Source organism: Equus asinus, chromosome 7, assembly GCF_041296235.1.
Source record: "Equus asinus isolate D_3611 breed Donkey chromosome 7, EquAss-T2T_v2, whole genome shotgun sequence".
NCBI classification, from domain to species: Eukaryota; Metazoa; Chordata; class Mammalia; order Perissodactyla; family Equidae; genus Equus; species Equus asinus.
Genome location: NC_091796.1, coordinates 81,966,684 through 81,982,640, shown reverse-complemented (window position 1 = coordinate 81,982,640; position 15,957 = coordinate 81,966,684). Strand labels below are relative to the sequence as shown.

At 36.4% G+C, this 15,957-nt stretch overlaps 1 protein-coding gene and 1 non-coding gene across 51 annotated transcripts in view; both read left to right on the top strand.

Annotated features, from left to right (window-relative positions):
- Positions 1–15,957, top strand: part of NUMB (NUMB endocytic adaptor protein) — a 179,911-nt gene that overhangs the window by 38,973 nt on the left and 124,981 nt on the right. For 5 of the 50 annotated variants that reach the window (XM_070513968.1, XM_070513992.1, XM_070513972.1 and 2 more), the window contains one exon: positions 1,446–1,682. The exons of the other annotated variants lie outside the window; for them this stretch is intronic. The gene's annotated coding sequence lies outside the window, so the exon portion shown is untranslated. The remainder of the gene's footprint in view (positions 1–1,445; positions 1,683–15,957) is intronic. 50 annotated transcript variants of the gene reach the window in all.
- Positions 2,854–2,960, top strand: LOC123287472 (U6 spliceosomal RNA). Its single transcript, XR_006530804.1, has one exon. It is a non-coding gene; the product is annotated as a U6 spliceosomal RNA (small nuclear RNA).

The window sequence follows — 15,957 nt, the reverse complement described above, 5'->3', positions numbered from 1 at the left end:
TAGAATCATGTCATCTGAGAATAGAGAGTTTTACTACTTCTTTTCTGATTTGGATTTCTTTTATTTTTCTTAATTCTCTAGCTAGAATGTCTAGTACAATATTGAATAGAGTTTTTTTTTTTTTAAAGATCGACACCTGATCTAACATCTGTTACCAGTCTTCTTTTTTTTCTTCTTTTTCTCCTCCTCACCAGATCTCCCCAGTATAAAGTTGTATATTCTAGCTGTAGGTCCTTCTGGCTCTGATATGTGGGACACCGCCTCAGCATGGCTTTGATGAGCTATGCCAGGTCCACGCCCAGAATCCAAACCAGCAAAACCCTGGACCGCTGAAGCAGAGTGTACAAACTTACCCACTTGGCCATGGGGCTGGCCCCAGGATGTTTTTTTTTTAAAAGCTTGGCACCTGAGCTGATGTCTGTTGCCAATCTTCTTTTTTTTTTTCCTTCTTCTCCCTAAAGCCCCCCAGTACATAATTGTATATTCTAGTTGTAGGTCCTTCTAGTTGTGGTATGTGGGATGCTACCTCAGCATGGCCTGCTGCACAGTGCCATGTCCACGCCAAGGATCTGAACTGGCAAAACCCTGGACCACCGAATTGGAGCCCACGAACTTAACCACTCGGCCCCGGGGCCAGCCCCAGGACGTTTTCTTTTTTTAATGCTTAACTGTTCACGGTGTTTAATAGAGCTAGGTTATGTTCTGCATTTTACCAAGGAGAGGTCTTGCCTTTTGACACATATGATAATGTTTCACATTATATGAAAAACTAACTTTTCCTTTTTATCAATCAGTGAATTAGAAATTCTGCATATTATAAATAGCTTAATCATTCATAGTGACAGGGCTTTTTTATATCAGTAGAGAGATAAATTTATCTTGGTTTTTACCTGATTATAGTATATTTAAAACAATTTTTTTTTTTTGAGGAAGATTAGCCCTGAGCTAAGTACTGCCAATCCTCCTCTTTTTGCTGGGGAAGACTGGCCCTGAGCTAACATCCATGCCCATCTTCCTCTATTTTATACATGGGATGCCTACCACAACATGGCGTGCCAAGTGGTGCCATGTCCACACCTGGGATCTGAACCAGCGAACCCCGGGCCGCCGAGAAGCACAATGTGTGAACTTAACTGCTGCACCACCTAAAAATGTTTCAAAAAAATGTTAACTTCTGAGAGAGTTTGAATGTTTACTAATTCCAAGTTACTTTTGCAAATTGAGCAATCTGTCTCAGAGGATTGACAGTAAAAACTTCACGACATGAGTCCCTGTTTATGAACAGGGCACAGATAGTATGTTAATCAGTAAACATTAACATTAGGTAGTGATCTAAGGATATGAGAAATGAACAGATGAAGAAAGTTATTGAGATCTGATTGAAAGAAAGTTATACTGTCATTAATGGAGATATTTTTCAGAGATGTTTCTCTTTTATCCTCTAGCTATGGAAGAGAGAGCTTATTCGTTAACTCACAATCTCTGAGAACTGCTTAAATTTACAAGAAGGTGAATCCTAAGAACCTTTTCTGACTACAGAAGGAAGTCAGAGCTCTCCCTCCCACTGGGATAATTTAATCTTTGGAAAAGGGAGGCTTTGAGAATTTTGACATCTTTGAATCTCTTGAGAGTCTTAAAACTGGATAAACTTCCGGAAAGTCCAGTTCCGACAACTGTTAAAGGTAAATTAGAAAATTCAATGCTCAGTGAAACCAGGGTTAGAATGAACAGTGAGGGATGAGTTAAAGATTAACAGGGTATTTTGATATTGACATTGCTTTAAATTGTATCCCATCCTTTTGAATATAATGTTAATAATAGTTAATATTTATTAAAAAGTTCTGTTTCACAGAAAAACATGATCAAATGAAAAATGTGTTATTTTCTGAGTCCATTAACCATATGAGGAAAACCTGGTTATTCATATAAAACTTTACCACTTCCAGCAAGTTGCACTTTATCTGATTTGCGACACATTGATTAAGAAGGAAATAAAGGAGAACAGAGGCTTGGGCACCTTGCAAAGTTAAGTCTGTAAAGTGATGACAATGCCATAAGAAGGAATTTCCCAGAGCTTAGGGTACTCTGTTAAAATTAACTCCTTTACCAGAGCAAAACTGTATTGATTAGGCCCGGTCTTTGGAATTTTAAGATTAATATGAATATTGTCATTTATTAGTGTAAGACATAGTGCTATATATGTAATCTAGAATGATGTTTGATGTGGGTAATGAAATAACCTTGCTCTGCATTTTAACTTTAAGAAGGTCCTCCTCTTTGCATTCTCACTGTCACCATCTTACATTTAGGTGTCTGTGGTGTCTTTCAACTGTCAAATAGGCCCCCTAACCAGGCTTTTTACTTTCAGCTATTTTCTAGTCCATTAGGAACTTACTTTGCATAGATATCTGCATTAAGATATTCACATTATATTTAATTTTTGTTTTTAAGCAGTTTTATTGACAATTTATATACTATAAAATTCATTTGTAAGTGTACAGAACAGTGATTTTTCATAAATTTACAAAGTTGTACAACAACCATCACCACAGTTCAGTTTTAGAACATTTTTGTCACTCCCCAAAAATCCCTTGTGCCCATTTTCAGTCAATTTCTGTTCCTAACCCCAACCTCAGGTGATCACTAATTACTTTCTGTCTTTAAAAATTTGCTTTTTCTAGAAATTTCATATAAATAGAATCATACAATATGTAGTCTTGTGTCTGGCTTCTTTCACTTGGCTTAATATTTTTGAGGTTCATCCATATTGTAGCATGTATCAGTATTGCTTTTTTTATTGTTGAATAGTATTCCATTGTATGGATATATACCATGTTTTAAAAATTCATTCATGTGTTCGCTTCGGCAGCACATATACTAAAATTGGAACGATACAGAGAAGATTAGCATGGCCCCTGCGCAAGGATGACACGCAAATTCGTGAAGCATTCCATATTTTTGAATAAACAACTGGGACTTCATCAGACTAAAGAGCTTCTTTAAGGCAAGGGAAAACAGGATTGACACAAAAACACAACCCACCAGTTGGGAAAAAATATTTACAAGTTATTTATCTGACAAAGGCTTAATCTCCATAATATATAAAGAACTCACACAGCTCAACAACAAAAAAATCAAACAACCCAATCAAAAAATGGGCAGGGGACATGAACAGACATTTCTCCAAAGAAGATATATGGATGGCCAATAGACACATGAAAAGATGCTCATCATCACTAATCATCAGGGAAATGCAAATGAAATCTACACTAAGATATCACCTTACACCTGTTAGAATGGCAAAAATATCCAAAACAAAAAGTGACAAATGTTGGAGAGGTTGTGGAGAAAAAGGAACCCTTATACACTGTTGGTGGGATTGCACACTGGTGTAGCCACTATGGAAAACAGTATGGAGATTTCTCAAAAAATTAAAAATAGAAATACCTTATGACCCAGCCATCCCACTACTGGGTATCTATCCAAAGAACTTGAAATCAGCAATTCCAAAAGTCCCATGCACCCCTATGTTCATTGCAACAGCCAAGACGTGGAAGCAACCTAAGTGCCCATCAACTGATGATTGGATAAAGAAGATATGGTGTATATATATACAATGGAATACTACTCAGCCATAAAAAAGGATAAAATCATCCCATTCACAACATGGATGGACCTTGAGGGTATTATGTTAAGTGAAATAAGCCAGATAGAGAAAGACGAACTCTGTATGACTCCACTCATAGGTGGAAGTTAAACATATAGACAAAGAGAACTGATTGGTGGTTACCAGGGGAAAAGGGGGGGGGTGGGGAGTGGGCACAAAGGGTGAAGTGGTACACCTACAACGTGACTAACAATTATGTACAACTGGAATTTCACAAGGTTGTAAACTATCATAATCTTAATAAAAAGTTTAAAAAAAATTGGTTCATCAGTTCGTGGACATTTGGATTGTTTCTATTTTTTGGCTGTTATTGTATTTATCATCTCATCCTTTAAACATTTTCTACTTTGTATGTATTTAATATAATATGTGACCATAGTAGTGTCTAAATGTGTAATATACATACATTGAGGGATATGCTCAAAACTTTTTAGTAATAGGGTACAGGATCAAAAAAGTCTGGCGGTTGCTGTTCTAGCCCAGAACAGTCAGAAAACCATCGGAATTATCCTTAAGTCAAATGTATGATGGTACCACTCATAATTATATTCTACTACCTGTGAAATAAGTTAAATTTCTTTATGTGGTATTTAAGGAGCTCTCCATTATAGACCTAAACTTTTGATCTGCTTTGTAGCTACCACTTCAGTCTTACAGCTCAGTGCTTCATTTTAGATTATTCTCACCAAATTCTTTGTAGTTCCTTCACTACATGATGTTCTTCTGCCTTTGAGCTTCTGCCCAAAACAACTTCTTCTTATTTTCATCAGTGATAACCAACAATGAATTTGATTTATTAACCAGTTGTACCCACCAACCTTAGTTTGTTCAATGAAATTTAGAAATGTATAGTTCCCTTTGTCTAGAATGCTGTTTCCTGCCCACCTTGCCCTCCTCGGGGAACTGTGATATATTATTTAAGCTCCAGCTGAATCACTTCTCTGAATTACTCCCTGGCTTATCCAAGTCAATTTAGTCACTTCATCTTCTGCGACACTTCTGTATCTAGTACGTGCCTTTATTATAGCAGCTCTCAAACTAAATTGTAGTTATTTATTAGTGTGTCTGCATTCTTTACTAGACTTCTGTCTCCTTGAGGACAAGAAATGGGCCTTATTCATCCAAAATTTCTTGGATAAATGAATGGGTAGTAGCCTCATGAGTGAGGCGCTTGTATGACCTTGAGAGTGAGTGCCTTCTTCAATTTTGTGCTCTAGGCATCTCAGTTGCCTCATCCTAGTTTCTGCCATGCTTATATCTGATAAAGCTAGACTAGATTCCCCTGGCCTGTAACTGGACCTGATAAGCTTTAGATTGGCTGTAGATTGGCTATTTTCCTTTCTATTTTTAACACCTGATGTTACAGGAAAAAAATCTTCATTAGGAGACTTTTAATATATTTAGACTGAAAATTGGAGATCAGTTTTCCCTTCATTTTTCTTATATCACACACTGGATACTATATTTGGTACATAATAGGAGTTTAATTAAGGTCTGGAAAATGTAATAGTAATAATAATAGCTAAGAGTGATTGAGTTTTTACTGTGTTCCAAGTACTGCTCTAAGTCCTTTATGTGTATTAATTCATTTAATCCTCATACTTAGTTCATAAGGTAGGAACTCTTGTTATCTTCATTTGGCAGCTGAGGAAACTGAAGCTCAAATCTCCCTATAAGTAAAGGGGCTCTGATTCAAACCCAAGCAAAATCTGCTTCCAGAGCCAGCCCACTTAACCACTCTTCTGCAGTAGAGCATAGGAAAAGGTTTAATTTTTCATATAGATAGGGTGATCTTTTTTTTATAGTTTTCAGGTAAGATAAATAGATAATCCTCTTAGAGTAAGTCGGTCTTTTAGTGGCACAATTTGACCATCTTATAATTAAATGTTAGGAATGATTATTCTTCTAGACTCAGCTTAGAAATTAGCTTCCCCAGGAAGCTTCTGGGTTTTTTTTACCCTCTGTTCTCTAGCCCCCTTTAAAGAATTTAAATACACTTAGGGTGTTTTGTGTTTTTCTCTACATAGACCAAACTACTTAAGGGACAAGGCTTAGCTTTTTATCCCAATGGTTGATACAAAGTTACTGCTCAATAAATCTAAGTTGAATGAATAAATTGGTGAGTTTGGTATTGTTACCCAAGTCCTCTCATCCTAAATTCAATGCTTCTACCTGGTTTAAACATTACCCCTGCCCTAGATGTTTTTTCCCTCTGCCAGAAGTTACCTTTTGTACTAATAATTCCTGTAGGATATTTTATGTATAGTGATTTCTTCCTTCTATTATGTGTACTTCTGTTATTTGTATGTTTCATATTATACTACAGGCTTGTTCCTGCTATTTTCCATAATATTTTATGTGGCTTGTGACTTACACAGAAAAAGTATTGAGTAAAATATTTTTGTTTTTTGCTTGTTTTTTATTTTTTGCTGAGGAAGGTTCACCCTGAGCTAACGTCCATGCCAGTCTTCTTCTATTTTTTAGTATGTGGGCTGCCAACACAGCATGGCAGCTAACAGAGTGGTGTAGGTCAGCACCCAGGAACTGAAGTGAAGCGTGCTGAACTTAACCACTAGGCTACTGGGGCTGGCCCAAGTAGATATTTCTTGAATGAATAAAAATTATCATCGATAAGAAAGACTTTAGCAGTTTCTCAGTGGCTATTGGTGTATTTTTAGTTCATTGTGAGCCAGGAGTTCTCAAAACAGTTACCTGTCTGAAATTTGGCATCTGTGTTAATTTTGTGGAAGTATAACAACCTTGTATATTATTAAAACAATTATTTTATGGCTCTAAGGATTACATGGAAATGCAGAGTGCTTGATATATATAAATGTTACTTAATGTTAACAATAGTGATGTCAATGCAAATAATCAATACACAGTCTATACATAAGAAAGATAGAGTGATATTTAATTGAGCTAAGGGGAAGCACTGTGTTCCGCAAGGAGGAAGGTTCTCTGGGGAAGCATAGTTTACAGCCTGGCTGTATACTCTTTCAGAACAAAGAACATACATCAAACATGACAGGAATATAATTTTTTTCTCCCCAAAGTCTCAAAGAGATGTTTTGCCGCAGTTTAGCACATACACGGCAGGTCAGCTTGACCATTCTCTGGGAATAAAAGCTTATCTTCAAAGAAGTACTGGTGTTGGTGTTAGAGAGAGAGAGACATTACATCCCTATCTTCAGAGAGTGCATTCTTTGTTTTGGGAAAATGTTTGAAGCGGATGTACAATGCATGTTTGATGGACTATAAGTCAAGCTGCTCTGGGAAACACAAGTTTTAGGCCAAATCAGATTTAAACCAGAATGACTTCTCCATATACCTCAATATGTGAAAACAAGTTCTTCTTATTTTCATCAGTGATAACCAACAATGAATTTGATTTATTAACCAGTTGTACCCACCAACCTTAGTTTGTTCAATGAAATTTAGAAATGTATCAGTGTCCCAATTTGAGAAAAATCAGTATTTGAAATCTGAGTTTACTAGGAAATTAAAGTAGGGGGGTAGCCTTTCCTTTATGAAATATTTTTTAAATGTTTAACATTTTTTCCCGGTTATAAAAATATACATAATTATTGTGAATATAATTACCTTTGTGAGAGCTAGGATTTTTGTTTATCCCCTTGTCAGTACTGTGTCCCCATTACCTGGAAAAGTGCTTAAATGCTAACTCTGCTGCTTACCGAGCCTTATTACCTTGGGAAGTTTACTTAATTGTTCTAAGCCTGTTTCCTCATCTTGAAATGGGGAGAATAGAACATAATACCTACTTTTAATGGTCGTTAAGATTAAATGAAATAATGTGTGAAATTGCCTGGCCTATTGTGTGTTTCTTTTAATAATTAAAATCTACTTGGGCCGGCCTAGTGGCGTAGTGGTTAAGTTCATGCACTCTGCTTCAGCGGCCTGGGGTTCATGGGTTCGGATCCTGGGCACGGACCTACACACCACTCATCAAACCATGCTGTGGCAGCGTCTCACATATAAAGTGGAGGAAGATTGGCACAGATTAGCTCAGGGACACTCTCCCTCCATCAAAAAGAGGAAGATTAGCAATAGATGTTAGCTAAGGGCCAATCTTCCTCACCAAAAAAATAAAAGTAAATAAGTAAAATCTACTTGAAACAAGATATAGTTTAGGTTACACTTTTTCTTTTTAAAAATGTATAATTGTGTACTTCTCCCCTTGGTATGATATTCCTGTATCCAGATATGATCAAGATTTGGGTAATTTCTTGTTAGATGCAGAATTGTTAACTTTTTCTGAATCATTTAGAAATTTAGCTTCCCTCCCCATTTTCTAAGTAAAGTCTTGCTTTTTTTTTTTTTTTAATGTGATACCGCAGTATGTAGTGTGAGATTAGAAGTAGTTTTGTTTTTTAAAAAGGGCATTAAGGATTTGGAAAGGATAGTAGCAATTGTTAATGGAAAGGCTTCAGGACAGTCAGGCATGTTGAGACTTCTGTCCTATTAGAAGTACTCTTAGAGATGTTTCTTCATAAGACTCTTCTAAAGCCTGCTGATAGTTGGATCAGGGGCACAGAGGAAGAAGGCTCTTGGTATTGAGCCATTTTCGGAGTTTAAGATTTTCGTTAGTAAACAGAATGAGTGATATCAGAAATCCTAAGGAGAACAGGACAGGCAGGGTTAGAGGAGCTGAAAAAGAACTTTTTCTTAGTGGTCCTGCCAATGGTGACATTGGGTTCCCTTAATGATAACAATACCAACTGCCATTTACTGTGCATTTATTTTGTAGCAAATACTATGTTAAGCCATTTGTATACTTTCTTACTTAATCCTTATGAAGTAGTTGGTTTTACAGATGAGACAATCTATGAAGCCTAGATTGGTTAAATGATTTTGAAAGCCAGAATGAGAATTCAAATCCAGGATTGTTTAATTCCAGATGCTCCACGTAATCTTTTCACTGCCCATAGTCTTGATTTGGGTACCTTTTACTTGTAGTTAACTGTCTGTATTTTTTAGCCCAAGAGAGCGAAGTTAAATTGGACTTCTGGGAGGGTAGAGGGGAAGATCAATTTTATCGTCACTTTGTATGCGTGTTTTGTAGTATGGAATTGTATATCTATAAGAAACTTGTGGGCATGCAATAATTGATAGCGTCACAGCTCTAACAAGTTATATCTAAGTTCCCTTGTGTTCTATTTGCTTGTAAAGCAATGAGGGAACTAAATTATAACATTATTCCTTTCCTTTTTAAAGGAAGCTTTGTTTATAAAAAAGGATTAAGAAATTGTCCTCTTTTTACATGTTACTTCTTCAATTTTTTGTGAAAAGTAATGATGTCATTATTTTTGTAGATTTTGACTCATAAACAAAACTACTAAGCCCAGAAACTTACTGAAAGTTTTGATGTAGCTCAAGGTTAGTTCTTTAATTTGTAACATTTTATTTCGAAGATCTTTTAATAGTTAAAGTTCAATTCAACAAATTTTTACTAATCAACTTAGTGTAATGTTGAGGTAGGTAGGAGATGGGAGCCAAGCTTCATGCTCCTAAAGAATTTAAAATTTATTAGGAGAGACAGAACTTATAAGTAACACACTGTCTTTTTTTATAGTTATTTACAATTACTTCTCGAGTTCCTAGGTGAGAAATGTTCTTTGTTACTTGCTTCTTGAAAGAGGATATGGTGTTTGAGCTGCGTCCTGAAGATTGGGTAGGATTTTAGGTAAATTGGAGTCTGAAAAGAGGTCATTCTATGTAGAGGGGTTGGTTAAAGGTGAGGAAGAAGAATGGTAGGTGCCTCTTGTTCATTAGTGAGATGAATGTTTTCTGAATTTTTTTGACTGGATATATTCAAGTAGTTTGTGTTTTTCGTGAAAATATTAAAATAGAAGAGAGAGAAAAAGAGTATATTTTAATTCAAAGGCATTGAAATTTTTTCCACTACTTTAATTTTGGTTGTTTTATTTTTCAGTTCTAAAATTTCTCTCTCAGCATTGTTAGAAGGATTGCAGATTATATATGTACAGTGTACCCATGTAGGCTCTTAGTAAAAGGCATCTGCTCCTGCTATTTTTAGTTATTATTTCTATATTTTGGGATCCACATAATAGGTGGGGAATCAGTCCCTGAATTTACTTTAGAAATTTATGTGAGGTTCACTTGGTGATAAGAGGGATATTGTTGACTAGTAGTGAAATTTTTCATTGGTTCAAAAAAATTGGTCAGCTGCAGAAACTGGAGGCTGTTACTGTAGGAAACAAAAAGACTTTTAAATTTAGTTGTGAAGGTGAGTTTTTGGTCATGCAAGATGAAATGTGGCTTGAATTTTGCAACCTTGATATAATGGTAATGCTGTAAATCTCACTAATTTTTTGCTCAACACTTTTTAAGATTTAAACATGTTTGTAAATGTAGTTTGTAAGTGCTGACTGTTGTATAATATTCCATGGTATATGCATTTCTACATTTTACTTATGCATTTTTCTAATAATGGATTTCCAGGTGTGGCTTGAAAACTGCTAACACAAATAGTACTGCTGTAAACTTCCTTATGCCTATCCTCTATTGACCTAAGTAAAGATTTCTCTGTAATATATACTGAGGAAAGGAATTGCTGATGTGTGTGGTCCATACACATACTTATTTTCACTAAATATTGCCAGATTGTTTTCCAGAATGGTTGCCCAGTTTATGCTCCCACCAGCAGTATATTAGGGTTCCCATTTCTTTAAATCCTTGCCAGCATTTGGTCTTATCCATCTGTTTAGTCTTGTCAGTCTGATGGGTATAAAGTAAAGTTTTAATTTACATTTCTCTGATTGAGAGTGAGGTTGGGCGTGTCTTTATTTCCTTGATACCATTTGGGCTTTCCCTGTGTGTTGACTAAAAAATTTACCCAAATAATACATATTTTTTGTAGATATTTTTGAAAATACAAATAGGCAAATATAAAAAGATCATCTATAATATCCCAATCCTGAGATAATTGCTATTAACATTGGCTGTATCTTTCTGATCTTTAATTAATAAACATAGGAATTTATATACACACACAAGTATGTATTTTTATTAATAAGATCATATACACAGTTTTATAACTTACACTTTTCATTTCACAATAATTTATGACCATTTTCCCATGTTGGAAATTTTCCTGTATCACCATGTGATAGGTGTATATCATTCCATTTTATGGCTTTAAGTTATTTAATCTTCTGTTAGGGGACATTTATGCTATTTTTGGTTTTTCTCTCATTAACAATACTTTGGTGAAATGTTAATCAAGCCTACATTTTGATGAGGGAAGGCTAGAGGGATTATACTCTTGCTCCCTTTGTGAAACTGGTTTATAGTAAGTTGCAAGCTGTGTCAGTCTGTTTTCCGCTTGAATTCTAGGGTAGCTATTAATGCAAAGATTTCCCAGTTGGGCCTTATCCGTCTCTCTCTTTTTGCACTTTGGCAAGGTCGTGTTAGCATAGAAGGATAGTGCAAGAGTGGACTTCTGCATTTAAAAAAGTTTAAAAGACCTGCATTTAAGTATCACTGTCCCCTCTGATAGAGGGTCTGCTAAATTTCAGCTATAGAGAACTCTAATCTAAATTAATAACTTCATTTTATTTTTCAGAATGTTAATAGCTTTTTATTATAAAAGTAAGAATGTTTATAAAACAATTAAGAAAATATAGAAAACCATAAAGAAAATAAAATTCCCATAATCCTTCTACTCAAAGATAACTGCTATTACCATTTTGCCTTATATTCTTTTAGATATTTTTCTAGGTGGTCTGCTTCAGCCAGCTAGCACTGGCTCACCAGAGCCAATAATTAAGGAATTATGCAAGCCCAAATCATTAGTTTAATATTAGTTATCGTGGGAATAGTTACACCATAGCAATTGGCAAATGCTACAAATCACAGCTTCCCCCTCCCTGCCCAATTCTGCCCTGAGCCTGTTTATCAGCACACTACTGCATATATACATTATATCAATAAGTATAGATCTACTTCATTTTTTAATGGCTTCATAGAAGTCTAATGTATAAATCAGTGGTTCTCAGTGTGGTCCTTGGACCAGCAGTATCACTGTTACCTGGGAATTTGTTAGAAATGCAACTTCTTGGCCTCTACCCAGACCTACAGAATCAGAAACTCTTCCTTTGGGGCCCAGCAGTCTATAGTCTTACAAGCTCTTTGGGTGATTCTGATGCACATTAAAGCTTGAGAACCACTGGTGTAGATGTACCATAAATTATCTGATTGGTCTGATGATTTCTGCATAATAAATTCCTGGATATATGTTCATTTAAAAGTCTTTAGATGCGTATTGCCAAATTGTATTCTAAAAAGGCTGTACTAATTTCCATTCCCACCTGAAGTCTACATCAATTTCATTTTAGGTTCTTTTTCCATATAGAGAAAAAGAGCTATGTCAAAGGTCTTTTTTAGTTGTGTCTGTATCCATTTATCCATCCTAGAACTCAGTTCACCCGTATTGTCTTGAACAGTATTTTAATAATATTAACACTTTAAAAAGAAGACATTTGAGACAGAAAAAGCTATGCCTTGCTTGCAGAACACACCTAGCATCGTGTGTGGCTATACCTGTAAATACCTACTTCTAATCCCTGTATGAATAATTAGACCATGTTTCTTTCCTCACTTCTGGCACATTACATCATTCTGAAACACCGCTTTAAAATGTATTAAGACCTGCTTGCTGTGAAAGTTGCTACTGATGATGCCAAGCTATTAGAAGGGGGATAAAGATCCGGGCAAGAACTTGTGACTTTTCTTGGCTCATATGGACAAAAACCTGGAAGTACTTTATTTTAAAGACTTCTTTAAGATTAGGAGCCAGAATTTACAAGTATTGGTGAAAAGAAGGATTATTTAGGCAGGTTTGCCATATTTCATTGGCCCTGATTATTGGTACCAGTGTTTCATAATTTTGAACTTTTATTAAAGAAAAGTTGCAAACACTAGAACTGGCCTTTATCCCAACCTTCATCCTTCAGTGCCTTTTTCTCCCTAGAATGAGTGCTTTGACCGAAACTGTTAAATTTATGATGGCATTAATGGAGTCTGCCAAATTGCCAAACTTCCAGATTTATACAGCCTCAAAAATGATTTGATTAATTATTTAATGCCTTAATTAAGCATTCAATAATTTTGTTCTTATTGATATCTCCAAAGTTTATGTTGTTCACTAGAAAATTAGTTCTCAGAGATACTGCTCTGTAAGAAATGATGAGTTGAAATGATAGCCCCCTTATTCTTTTATGTTTCATCTTAGCTTCCGCTGCAGTGTGGTAGCTTGGATAACTACTTAGCCTTAGTCAAATCACCTAATTTCTTTCTGCCTCCGTTTTTTTATGTACAAAATTGAGCTACTGATATTCATCTCATAAGATTATTATCAAGATTAAATGCAGGGGCCAGCCCTGTGGCCGAGTGATCAAGTTTGCGCGCTCTGCTTCGGCAGCCCAGGGTTTCCCTGGTTTGAATCCTGGGCGCGGACATGGCACCACACATCAGGTGACGCTGAGGCGGCATCCCACATACCACAACTAGAAGGACTCACAACTAAAAATACACAGCTATGTACCAGGGGGCTTTGGGGAGAAAAAGGAAAAATAAAATCTTTAAAAAAAAAAAAGATTAAATGCAATGTGATATGCAATATGCATAGAACAATTCACATAAGCACTTAGTAATTTGGTAGATTCCTTTCACTTTTTCTCTTTTTTTTTTTTTTTTAAAGATTGGCACCTAAGCTAACAACTGTTGCCAATCTTTTTTTTTCCCCCTGCTTTTTCTCCTCAAATCCCCCCAGTACATAGCTGTGTATATTTTTTAGTTGTGGGTCCTTCTAGTTGTGGCATGTGGGACACCACCTCAGCATTGCCTAATGAGCGGTGCCATGTCCGCGCCCAGGATCCAAACCAGTGAAACCCTGGGCCGCCGAAGCGGAGTGGGCGAACTTGGCGAACTTAACCACTTGGCCACGGGACCAGCCCCTCAGTTCCTCTTCTTAATATGTGTTCCTCATAGGTCTCTTCATTGATATTTCCTCTCCTTATACCATTGATTCTTAGCCCTTTTTGGGTCTTGTCCTCCTTTCAGAATCTGACATAAGCAGTGACCCTCTTCCCAGAAGAATGCACGTGTCTGTTAAACTTTACCTGTAGTTTTGGGACTTTATAGATGAAGCTCATCTGTGAACCAGGTTGAAGATCTTTGCAGAACATCTTCTCCTTTGCAGACTTAATTTTCCTGCCTTCAATTGTCATTTCAGTATAGATGGCTCCTAAGTCTGGTTCTCTCTCTTGTGAACTTTTACCTGTGGGACATATTTATCTTTATGTAATAGAGACTTAATAAATGAGTGGAGGAATAAATAACACATTTTAATTATTGATATTATAGGCCAAATAAACTTTATGACACTGGCTAGACTTAGAGATCTGTGCTCACTGTAAACAACAGCTAATAAATGTAAGTGAGATTAGATTTTGACTAAGGCACAACGTCTAATTTCCTATGGTATCCCTTGAAGCTTACTTGTAAACTTGTGAAAAGGTTTTGGTCACAAATTCTATAGCCAGAAAGTCAGTTTTCAAGAAACCACCAAATGTGGTAGCTTCTTTCAGATTACAGGTTATAGCTAAAATGTAATCTCATTAAAAAATTCGCTGTTTCACTTTAAAGTATTATCATGGACAACTGTGTGTTATTAGAGGCTTCTGCCTTCATCTTTTCCATCCCTTCCACTCCCCACAGTTTTAGTAAGACTCTTACAGTTGCAGGAGACAGAAACTCAGTTTAAGGGGGAGAAAGAATTATTGGCCTAAGTAATTGAATAATCCAGAGTCAAATCTGATTTAGCAGAGATTTCTGGGTCTCAAATAACTGTCAGGGGTTCTCACTTTTATTTCTTAGCTCTGTTTTTCCTTGCCTTTTGCCTTTTAAGACAGGTAGCTTTCTTCTTTTAGTCAGGGAGGATGGCTGTAAGCAGCTCCAGTTTAGGGTTTTATAGTTGCATTCCCAGAGAAAAGAGAGGTCATTTTCCCCATGGCGTCAGAAAAAATCTTCCTGGGGAAGACTTTGGATTTGATTGCTGAATTAATTATATGATGATTTTTCAAAGTGTGGTCCCTAGTCTCGTATCATCAGCATCACCTCTGAACTTGTTAGCAATGCAAATTCTGGGGCTTCTCCCTAGACCTGCTGAATCAGAAACCTTGGGGAAAGTGCGCAGTAATCAGTGCTTTAACAAGCCTTTCAGGTGATTCTGATGTATGCTAAAGCTTGAGAACCAGTGATCTAGATCATCGGTGCTCAAAGCTGTCTGAAATAGGAGTTGGAATCTTCACTGTTAGAATAATTAGAGGTTTATTGCAGTCTCTTAAGCACAGCTGTAAATTATTTTTTATTTAAATTTCTGCAAGACTTTTGTATAATTCATTTCTGTTTTCTTTAAGGAGATGTGTTTCTCTAATTTTTTTATGATGCACTGTCATCAGGAAAAAGAGAAAGGAAAGTAGTATTTTTTTGAGTGCCATCTCTATACCAGTCCAGCCAAATATGTTTAGATATGGTGGTTTAATCCCTGACAAAATGCTATAAAATATGTCATTGTTTTGTATTCTGTTGTTGCTGAAAAGAAAACCAAAGCTGAGAGAGGTTTAAAAGGTTGCCTAATGTTGAAGAAGTGAAACTGTCTCTGTTTGCAGATGACATGATTTTATATATAGAAAACTCTAAAGAATGCATCGGAAAACTATTAGAAATAATCAACAACTATGGCAAAGTTGCAAGGTACAAAATCAACTTACAAAAATCAGTGGCATTTCTATACTCTAATAATGAACTAACAGAAAGAGAACTCAAGAGTACAATTCCATTTATTATCACAACAAAACAAATAAAATATCTAGGAATAAATTTAAGGAAGGAGGTGAAAGACCTATACAAAGAAACCAATGAGACAGATGCTCTCGGAGAAGGGGTGGAGCAAAATGGCGGGGTGAGCTGATGCGGGATTCTGTCCCCTCCAAAATACAACAAAGGATTGGAAAAACTGAATTTCAGAGAATAAATCTAATGCCAACGCATTAGAGACCTACAATACCAAGAAGGCGGAGAACATAAACCTTGCTGATGGCCTCAGAGGCGCTGGAACAGGTAGGAGAGAACGTCGCTCCCTCCCCTAGAGTCTGCGATCGCTGCTGCATGGGTCTGGGAGGGAGTGGGGGAGGGGCCGCACGACCGGGGGATCATCCAGGACTCCTGCCGCTGGTTCAGTGGAA